Below are 11,080 nucleotides of genomic sequence, written 5' to 3'. Positions count from 1 at the left end.
TGAGATAACGGAATTTTTTAGAATCATTCGCTAAATAAGATCGCTCTGCACGGACAGCAATCATTTCCTCACTGGAAATATCCTTATTTGCCTTGAAATTATTTTTTGCCAATCTCGTCATCCGTGCGAGTTTCGCATCATGTTTACAATAAGAGATAGCGGTGCTGAGGAAACTTGCACATGTAAACAAAAACGTTTATCATTCTAGCGCATTAAATTCGCAAAGTTCGTCTAATCAGCCTTTGTCAATCAAGTAATTAGGATGTGATCCAGCATATTCAAACGGCAAATTCTTCCAAAATAGTTTAAAACGAGTTCAAACACCGAGTGTCCAAAATATATACTGAAGAAGGTCCAAAATATATTGGGGTGTCCAAAACAGTGAAAACTAATGCTTCAAAAATCAGTTATTTTCATCAAATTTTCAGTCAGAAATGACCTTGTGGGTATTTTTAACGGACAGTGGAGGCTTTTACGAACATACTAACATCATCATTATGTGTAGATACCCTCTGAATCTGTTTGATTTTGAATTAAATTCAAACCAATGTCCTCTAGGGGTCCAAAATTCAACCGTTACCCTAGTAGCCATTTTCCATTTGTAATGGCTTCTATTATCATCATTCCCGATGCCCACGCCGGAAGATAAACGGATTGGATCCGGAAGATTGCATGCCGGGGGCATAGCCAGAGCTCTTCAATTAATTTGTAAGTAATGCGAGGTATGCACTTCAAACGAAATCGCTCAAGTAATTTTCGTTCAGTGCATTATTTTTCCGTGACCGGAATGGTCAAGAAATTTAACACAGCCAGCCCCATTTGATTTGACGTTTCGTTTCAGCTCCGTACTAGGATCCGGAATGGTCCACTGCATGAATTTAGGCTGGCCTGCTTACTCTCACAGAAAATTTGACGTTTGAGCGGTGCCGACACCGCTTAAACGTCAAATTTCGTTTGAGAGTAAGCAGGCCAGTATAAATTCGTGCACTAATCCATAAAGTAACGCTTTATTATTTCTTGAACGATTCCTTGCCTAAATTTTCCACGCATCGAGATAGGCCAAGAAATTTCGTGGGATCTGCGTACTACCCATTAGTAGGTACTCACCGGATCTAAGCGCATCTGAAAGAGTAGGCCTTGCTTATCTGGAGGGGGATTATTATCAGAAGTCAGAACTGTCAAATGAACAAGTACCACATTGGCGACGAGAAGAACCAATTGCGAAGAATTTCAGAAGCGGAATAAATTCCTGGTGGCAGCAACGAATGAAGAATAATTATTATTCGAAAGATGGTCGGTGTGAGCCAAATTGAAAATTGGAGTCCTCCACACTTCAGAACTGAAGATCTGAAGTAAGCAGTTGGTGCAAGGTTTGCTGGTGCATTCTACAGAATTCAAAATAAATTGAGCCACCAGTTGAAGGTAAATATGCATAGGCGAAACTACTGGGGGTGCCGGGGTTGTCGGGCACCCCCTAAATATGAACAGTCTGACTTTCCGACGGATAGCATCTGATCGGATCAAACATAGAGGAAATTTGAAAAATTTCGCCTCGAAAGAGGGAGATGCCTTAGCGGTGGATGAAAATCCTACCGGAGCAGGCAATGATGTTTCGCCTCAGAAAAGGGAGACGCCAAAGTGGCGGATAGAATTCCGGCTGGGGCTGGCAATATGTAATGTCTCGCATCAAAGGATGGAGGCGCCAAAGCCAATTCCGGCCGGAGCTGGCAATAAGATCCTCTCTCAGAGGATGGCGATATCGAAGCAGCGGATCGAAATATGATGGCTAGGTAATAATAATTTGCTTAACTTTCGGATAAGCATTGAAAATTTAATACGAATTAGGCATTAAGAATCGATCGATGGATTTCTTGACCGATCCCTGGTAGAAACTTTGTAAGTCGAAAGAAAGCCTTTGGAATGATCTTATCTTCAAGAAGGAGGTGTTTCGAGTTAAAATTCTTTCAGAATTAGTGAACAGGTATGAAATAATGAAAGAACTTTATGGTGGTCACACATTTGAAAAAAGAACAAATTTCTAGATATGTGTCTGAACAAATTTTACAGTAAACGTTGCAAGGAGCTCTAAATGCATATAATGTCAACTGAAAGTTAGTTACTTCTTACACAAAAGGAGATGTGGTAGTTTTGTAAATAACTGAGTAGACCTTGCTTATCTGGAGGGGTTTATTATCAGAACTGTCAACTGAACAAGTACCACACTGCGCCATGGCACTTCAGGGCGGAGTCACTCTTTTCATAGCGTTCTCATTCCTGCACCAGATGCGGAGGGATCGTTAGCAAGGTATGCAACCTCTTAAGAAATGTAATGTTAAAATCACAGAGAAATAGATGTAACACTTTTCAACACATTTCATTAGAAACCATCGTCACGAAAACGTAATCGCCCAATGCTAAACGTACTGTGTTTGGCCGGGCCACCAGGTGACGGTGGTGAGCAATAAGAATAAACAAGAACAAAAACGATGCCAGTGCCGCGAGTGGTCAATCGACCAACTCTAGATTGAGCTTAAATAAGGGCGAAAGTAATATGATCGATTTCTTTTCATCGACTCTCTCTTCTGCAAATCAAAGTGACAAGATGCAAGTTCAATCGAAATTTTTTACTCTTAGACGCTAGATTGCATCGCAACCTAACAATTTATAACCAAAAAGTGAAACCATACTTGCATCTTTTTTTTTTAATTCTTAATCACTTAACCTAATTTACAGCTCTATTGTCCACTAGGCCACTACGTGAGCGATTTAAATTGACAGCTGTACCTACAGATTGTACAGCGCCTAGATGTATTCTATTATACTTTATCGAACTGGTTGCCTTTCTGCTGCTATCACTTTTCTACTCTATACATGGTAGAATGATGAGCACAAGGATGATAGGTGGCTGTTGTTCCTTTCCAGTCCGATTGGGTGTCCATTATGAGTAGCAGTTCGCTGATGTCCAGGTATCTAAGGTCCGTTTGAGCCATGGAACTTAGAAGAGGGTCAGTGGGGTGAAGAGCAACTGACGAAATATTGCAAGTGCCGGGGCTGGGAATCAAACCCATGACCATCCGCATATGAAGCGAACGTGTGACCAACTACGCCACGGGCCCCGGCTACTTGCATCTTGTCACTTTAATTTGAAGAAGAGAGTCGATGAAGAGAACTCACTCATGTTACTCTCGCCCATATTTAAACTCAATCTAGAACTACTGAATATTTGAATCAACCGTTAACAAAATGATCAATGGGAAGCGATCAAAGTGTGCCGTCTGTTTCTCTGTGGTAAAATTATTGATTCATCTCAAAATGATGATGGTAAAAGATTTCTAAACATTTTTGTGATTTCTAAGAATGAACAGGAGGAGATAAAATAGGATCAGACAAATACAGTGACGGTCAAGCACGATGTCAATTATTCACAGGTCCGGGTGAACGTATATGTTTGCCTGTATTTGTCGATATAAATATGTAAACAAACCGATCAGCTGTTCGCGACGTCACGTTCGTCAGAAAATTTGTTCGCAGCTTCTGGAACGTGACGTCACCTTCGGCAACTTCGTGCGATTTCGGCTTGCCGAAGTTGACATGACACGACTACTACTTCAAAATTATCATATCACAAACACCACTTTGCCCGATGGGCCTAACCTGGTGAAATTTAGAACATTGGGTCAAGCAGTGGAACCACCAACACTGGATGAGATTAACCGTTATGTGTTCGACCAACTTTTTGATTTTTTCTACACCGTGCTTTTTAAATGGGCGCTGGGTACCCGGGTACCCTGTCGGCCACATAAGGCTTAAAAAGGTCCTTTAAAGAGTTGAAAAACAGCAAGGCTGCTGGGAAGGACGAGATTCCGGTCGAAATTCTTAAGCACGGAAGCGAGCAGCTACATCAATCAATCCACCAGTTTATTGTAAAGATTTGGGAGGATGAAGAATTGCCTTACAGCTGGTTGGATGGCCTTATATTCCCAAATTACAAGAAAGAGCACAAATTCGACATATAACATACTGTCGCGTGTCTTGTTCAATAGACTGAGACCTCTTGAGGAGTCCTTCGTCGGCGAATAGCAGGCTGGTTTTCATGAGGGCCTATCAACGACGGATGAAATGTTTAGCCTGCGGATGATGCCAGATAAATTTCGGGATTATGACTTGCAGACTTACCATCTGTTCATTGATTTTAAAGCAGCGTACAGTTTGGTGAAAAGAAATGAGCTTTGGTAGATAATGTCAGAACATGAGTTTTCGACGAAACTAAGGATGATCCGCGCAACGCTGGCGCTGGATGGATCAAAATCAAGTATTCGGATCGTAGCCGAAGTGTCTACCTCGTTTGTGACCTTGGATGGATTGAAGCAGTGTGATGTTCTTTCCAATTTGCTGTTCAACATTGCACTCAAAGAAGGGATCAGGAAGTCTGGCGTGCAGAGGAATGGAACTATCATCACACGGCTGCACATGCTACTTGGCTTTGCGGACGATATTGATCTCATCGGCATCGATTGTAGGGAAGTGGAGGAAGCATATTTCCTTTGAAGAGAGAGACAGCGAGGATAGGCTTGACGCTTAACTTTACCAAAACGAAGTACAGGGTAGAGACAGAGGCAGGTCTAGAGGTGTTATAGGGTGTTAGTGTTGAGGCAGTGATTAATGTGGATGTGTTTAAAGTTGTTGAAGAATTTGTTTAACTTGGAACTATTGTGACATGTGACAATGACGTTTGCCGTGAAGTAAAAAGGCGTATTGCCGCTGCGAATTTCGTAACCAGTTTAGGTCCCGTAACTTGCAAACGCAAAAGAAATTCGTTCCATGTAAGACGCTGATTCTTTCGGTTGCCCTCTACGGTTACGAGGAGTAGACGTTAAAGGAGGTAGATCTCGGTGGGAAACAAGATAATGGAGTGTGGCGCAAACGCTTGAATCACGAGTTATACCAAGTGTACAAAGATGCGAATATTGTGAAATCAAATGTATAAAATACGGCAGACTGCAGTGGGCTGGACACATAGTGTGAATGTTGGAAAAAAATAATAGCGAAAATAATATTCATCAGGAAACCAGGTAAAGGTTTCGAGGGCGGTTGGAACAATAAATGGATTTTCCACATTTGTTGTGTATCACAAACAGGGATGGAAAATGGTGAAGATTGTTAGCTGAGCGTGAGCATATACAAACGCAAAACAATTCTACTCGTGAACAACAGGGACCCGAGAATATTCCAACTTCTTTACTCCTGAGTGAACGAAGCGGACACGCACTCGTCCGTGATTCGCGCTGCTCTGAGTTTTTTACAATATGATGTACAATGTTGAGATGTAGATTTTTATTGAGGTTTAACGAAAACCATAGCAAGGCATAATTAAGGATATTGTGTATAATATTCAGAAGGACGATAAGAACGACGTCACATGTTTACATCCAAAATTGTTGTTTACATCGGTAGCTAGCCTACCTTGTGATTGTGATGCCGTGCCCATGATGTGTACTGTGCATGATGTGTATGATGTGTACTATGCATATGCACAAGTTGGCGCGTATGAAGGTATGTGATATAAAATATATCAAGTTGTACATTTACAACTATTGCGATATTTTTGATTATATGGATGCATATTTCACAGTTTTATTTCATATTAATATCAGTAGCATATATTTATTCGTACGGCTATATAATTCGGGATATAATCTTCCTTGTTTTGTTTAAATATACTTTTGTTTGGGGTTTACACTACACTAAACTAAAGTACACACCGCCTTTTTCAATCTAACCGATTTGTATATTGTTCAACAAAATTCAATTGAATATCAATTTACCTAAGCTATCCTTACATAGATTTATGTACTCAAACCATTCCGATAAAACCAAAACGTTAAAAAAAACATAAGTTTAACATTAAATTAACAATAAACAGAACGAAACAAAAGGCCAACTCATGCAGGAGTTCTAATATAACTGAAAGGTAGTAAGCTCGAAATAAGACACATGTGTAAATGTTTCCTTCTTCCTCAGATCTACCTGATGATTCCAAATGGGGGGCAGCTTCGGAGCTTCAGTTAAAAAATAATTTACCTTCTGCTGCCTACGATTCAGCTTGGCGTGCCGGTTTGTGTGTTTCTGTATGTGCCACATTATCTTTCTTTATATATGGTTTAGACGTTTTGTTTTTGTTTTGAATACTTGATTTTGTAAGTGCTGCATTCTTGATTACACATTGATCATTATTAGGTTTTTTTCCCTTTATGTACAATGGTTTTGTGATGTTGACCTATGTATTTTTTTTATTTGTAAGTCAATGTTTTGCAGGCAAGCTTGATTTGGCGTCGGGTTATATAAAATTTACGTGCTTACTTTAATTTCAGTAAATTTATATTCTAGTCCATTACGTTTCCGGATCGGTTACATGAATGATGATAATTGGTGCATTTTTCTTTTTTTGGTAATTGGGTCAAACTACATTCGGTCATACACTTGTGGCCACACTGCGCACGCGGGGTTTCCTACACGGTAAATATGATTGACAACACTGCGGAAGCAAGTTGGGCTGTTTTCTAATTTGTACCTTCATATATGTCGGGTATCGAGAAGCTGCATTCATTGGAATCACTGCTCAAGCGCTTATACTGAAAGGGTTCCTAAACACTTACACTACTACTAGTACCACATATCACTGGTTTTTTGCTCAAGCATTCATGTATCAGTTAAAATATATCAGCGGCGTTTTGCAACTGTGAGAAGCTTTAGCTTTAAGGGCGGACGGGACGGTCGGGGAAATATCCGCTATTGCTCTGTTGCTACTAAGATGGTAATCTCAGATTCTACTTCATATTTTGCAACAAAAACCTATCACTGTGTATGCTCACTTGCAGTGCATATGCTGATTGTTTTTCAGCATCTTCAGTGCGATAGAACTCGAGATTACCATCTTCAAAATCGCGAGGCAAATTGTTAGAAAGAGAGGCAAGATAGGAAAAATAACACGGCGTCCCGTTTCACCTTAATTTTCTTTTCAATATATTTCGAAGTCAGCTCAATAGGGCACTGCACGCCGCGGTTGCTAGGGAAAATTCTTTTAAGTCCTTGACGTTTCGTGGCCTTGTTGTTTACGATTTGGACTTAGAAAAATTTTGCTGGTTTTACTGAGGTGCACCCAGGTGGGCAGGGTGGCTTTGATTGAAATTATCAACGCGTGGTTCGTGGGTGGCGGAATGCGCGCGTTCGGGCTCCTACTTGCAAGATTATGAAACCTGACTTGACTACAGTTATGAAGTTCAGCAATTTGTAAGGCATGATTAGCTGATGTCAGGATGAATCATTGACCACATGGTCACCACTGGCCACTCCGGGAACTTCCGGGATGACCCGAAACAACCTGGAGAACCGGTGATAGGGGTCAATTACGTTTATTTAGCAAAACATGATGAAAAACACCACGGCTCTTTTTTTATGATTTTTCTTCAATTCACTTGTGACTGCATAGCAATACTGGCCATGGTTCCCATGTGCCACTTCCGAAACTTCCGGGATGCCCTGAAGAACCGACATTAGAGGATAATCATATTCTAACAGAAAAATGTGTCATGCGACGGATCTTCCTTCATGAATTTTCATAGATATGTTTGAGGTTGTATCGATGCTAGACATGGCCCCCTTTATTGGCCACTTCTGGAACATCCAGGTACCCCGACGGAAACGACAACAAAAGCTAATTACGATCATACAACAAAACATGTAATGTGACCATCATGATTTTTAATTCCTATGTATGTGGTCGTATCAAAAGTGGCCACACTCTTGGTTGACCATTTCTGAAACTTTCTGGGGCGCCCTGAGGGAACCGATGGCCAGAATCAATTTGGTTCATTCAGCGACGGTTTCATCATGTTTTTCGAGAATATGCTTGTGGTTACTGCTAAAACTTAGAGAATGCCCTCAAGAGACTGATGGCATATTGAACAAACGCGTTCATATGACAAAATGTGGTGTGTAACGCATCTTGGCTAGGTCCAGAGAAATATCTGACAGGATAAAATAATGCCTGATGGAACTTCCGAAGGATTCCCTGGCGTAATTCCTGGAGGAATCCCTTTCAAAATGTTTGAAGGCATCCTCAACGGAATTTCTTGAGAAACGTCCGTCTGGGAATTCCTCCGGGTTCTCCTCCTCCAATTCCTCCAGGAGTTTCTCTAAGAGTTCATCCTAATTTTTTTCCTTAAGTAAGTATGAGAGTTTCTTCCAAAACTTCTCCGGGAATTTCTTCTGTAATTCCGCACAAAGTCCTTCCTGGAACTCCTCTGGGAGTTTCTTCTTAAGTTCCTCTGGAATTCCCCCCGGCAGTCCCTTTTAAATTACACCAGGAGTTTCACGTAGAATTTCACTGTGAGTTTGTCATAATTTCCCCCGAGAGTTTATGCTGAAATTCTTCCACAGGCAGTTTCTCATGAAATTCCTCCGGGAATTTCCCAGGAATTCCTACAGAAGATGCTTGTAGAATTTCTTTAGTTCGTTCTAGAATATCTCTGGAAGTTCCTTCTGAAATTCCTCCGAGAGTTCATCCTGGAATTCTTCCGGGAGTTCACTCTGAAGTTCACGCGGAAACTCCAACGGTAGTTCGACCTAGAATTTATCTGTGAGTTCGCCATAGTATTCCTTCAGAGTACCATCCGGGAGTTTCCTCCTAGAATTCCTCTTGAAATTCCTCATGGAACTTCCTGGATCCCAAAAATGCTTCAGGAGTTTATCACAGAATTACTCGGATGTTCCTCTTGAAAAACGTCCGGGAGTTCCTTCAGGAAATCTTCCGGAAGTTCCTCTGGAAGTTCGTCCTGCAATTTCTCCTAAAGTTGTTTCTGGAATTCTTTCTGGAAATTCTTCTGGAATCCTTCTAGGAGTATCTCTGGAGTTAATCTGAGAATTCCTTCCAAAATTCCTCCTTTCTTACCGAAATTTCTCTGAAGGGTCACTTTGAAACACCTTCTGAAATTCCCACAGGAGTTGCTCGTGAAATTTCTCATTAAATTTCACAGGGGACTCTACTTTTATTTCTTAGGGGGGTTTGCCTTAGAATATCTCTAGGAGTTTCTCCTAAAACTCTGGGACTTCCTATTGAAATTCCTTCTGGAGTTCCTCCTCCTCTGAGACACGCTGGAGCCCCTACGAGAGTTCATCCTGAAATCCTCCGGGAGTAAGTCATAGTATTACTTCGGATTCTCCACTTGAATACTCTCCACGAGTATCCTCCTGGTACCTCTATGAGAGTTCCTCGAAGATCCTGGAATTCCTCTATGAGTTCGTTATATTATGTCTTCGGATGTTCCTCTTGAATACCCTCCTGGAATTCCTTCGAGAGTTCCTCATGAAATGTTACCAGGAGTCCCTTCTGAAATTTCTCTAGGAATTCCTTCTGGCAGATCCTCCTGGAAATCATCAGATAGTTCCTCCTAGAATTCCTGCGGAAATCCTTTCGGTAGTTCCTCCTGAAACTACTTCGTGAGTTCATCCTAGAATTTCACAGGGAGTTTCTCATACTATGGCGAACTCACAGATAAATTCTAGGTCGAACTACCGTTGGAGTTTCCGCGTGAACTTCAGAGTGAACTCCCGGAAGAATTCCAGGATGAACTCTCGGAGGAATTTCAGAAGGAACTTCCAGAGATATTCTAGAATGAACTAAAGAAATTCTACAAGCATCTTCCGTAGGAATTCCTGGGAAATTCCCGGAGGAATTTCATGAGAAACTGCCTGTGGAAGAATTTCAGCATAAACTCTCGGGGGAAATTATGACAAACTCACAGTGAAATTCTACGTGAAACTCCTGGTGTAATTTAAAAGGGACTGCCGGGGGGAATTCCAGAGGAACTTAAGAAGAAACTCCCAGAGGAGTTCCAGGAAGGACTTTGTGCGGAATTACAGAAGAAATTCCCGGAGAAGTTTTGGAAGAAACTCTCATACTTACTTAAGGAAAAAAATTAGGATGAACTCTTAGAGAAACTCCTGGAGGAATTGGAGGAGGAGAACCCGGAGGAATTCCCAGACGGACGTTTCTCAAGAAATTCCGTTGAGGATGCCTTCAAACATTTTGAAAGGGATTCCTCCAGGAATTACGCCAGGGAATCCTTCGGAAGTTCCATCAGGCATTATTTTATCCTGTCAGATATTTCTCTGGACCTAGCCAAGATGCGTTACACACCACATTTTGTCATATGAACGCGTTTGTTCAATATGCCATCAGTCTCTTGAGGGCATTCTCTAAGTTTTAGCAGTAACCACAAGCATATTCTCGAAAAACATGATGAAACCGTCGCTGAATGAACCAAATTGATTCTGGCCATCGGTTCCCTCAGGGCGCCCCAGAAAGTTTCAGAAATGGTCAACCAAGAGTGTGGCCACTTTTGATACGACCACATACATAGGAATTAAAAATCATGATGGTCACATTACATGTTTTGTTGTATGATCGTAATTAGCTTTTGTTGTCGTTTCCGTCGGGGTACCTGGATGTTCCAGAAGTGGCCAATAAAGGGGGCCATGTCTAGCATCGATACAACCTCAAACATATCTATGAAAATTCATGAAGGAAGATCCGTCGCATGACACATTTTTCTGTTAGAATATGATTATCCTCTAATGTCGGTTCTTCAGGGCATCCCGGAAGTTTCGGAAGTGGCACATGGGAACCATGGCCAGTATTGCTATGCAGTCACAAGTGAATTGAAGAAAAATCATAAAAAAAGAGCCGTGGTGTTTTTCATCATGTTTTGCTAAATAAACGTAATTGACCCCTATCACCGGTTCTCCAGGTTGTTTCGGGTCATCCCGGAAGTTCCCGGAGTGGCCAGTGGTGACCATGTGGTCAATGATTCATCCTGACATCAGCTAATCATGCCTTACAAATTGCTGAACTTCATAACTGTAGTCAAGTCAGGTTTCATAATCTTGCAAGTAGGAGCCCGAACGCGCGCATTCCGCCACCCACGAACCACGCGTTGATAATTTCAATCAAAGCCACCCTGCCCACCTGGGTGCACCTCAGTAAAACCAGCAAAATTTTTCTAAGTCCAAATCGTAAACA

This window comes from Aedes albopictus, chromosome 3, assembly GCF_035046485.1.
Source record: "Aedes albopictus strain Foshan chromosome 3, AalbF5, whole genome shotgun sequence".
NCBI lineage: Eukaryota > Metazoa > Arthropoda > Insecta > Diptera > Culicidae > Aedes > Aedes albopictus.
This window is presented reverse-complemented; position numbering follows the sequence as displayed.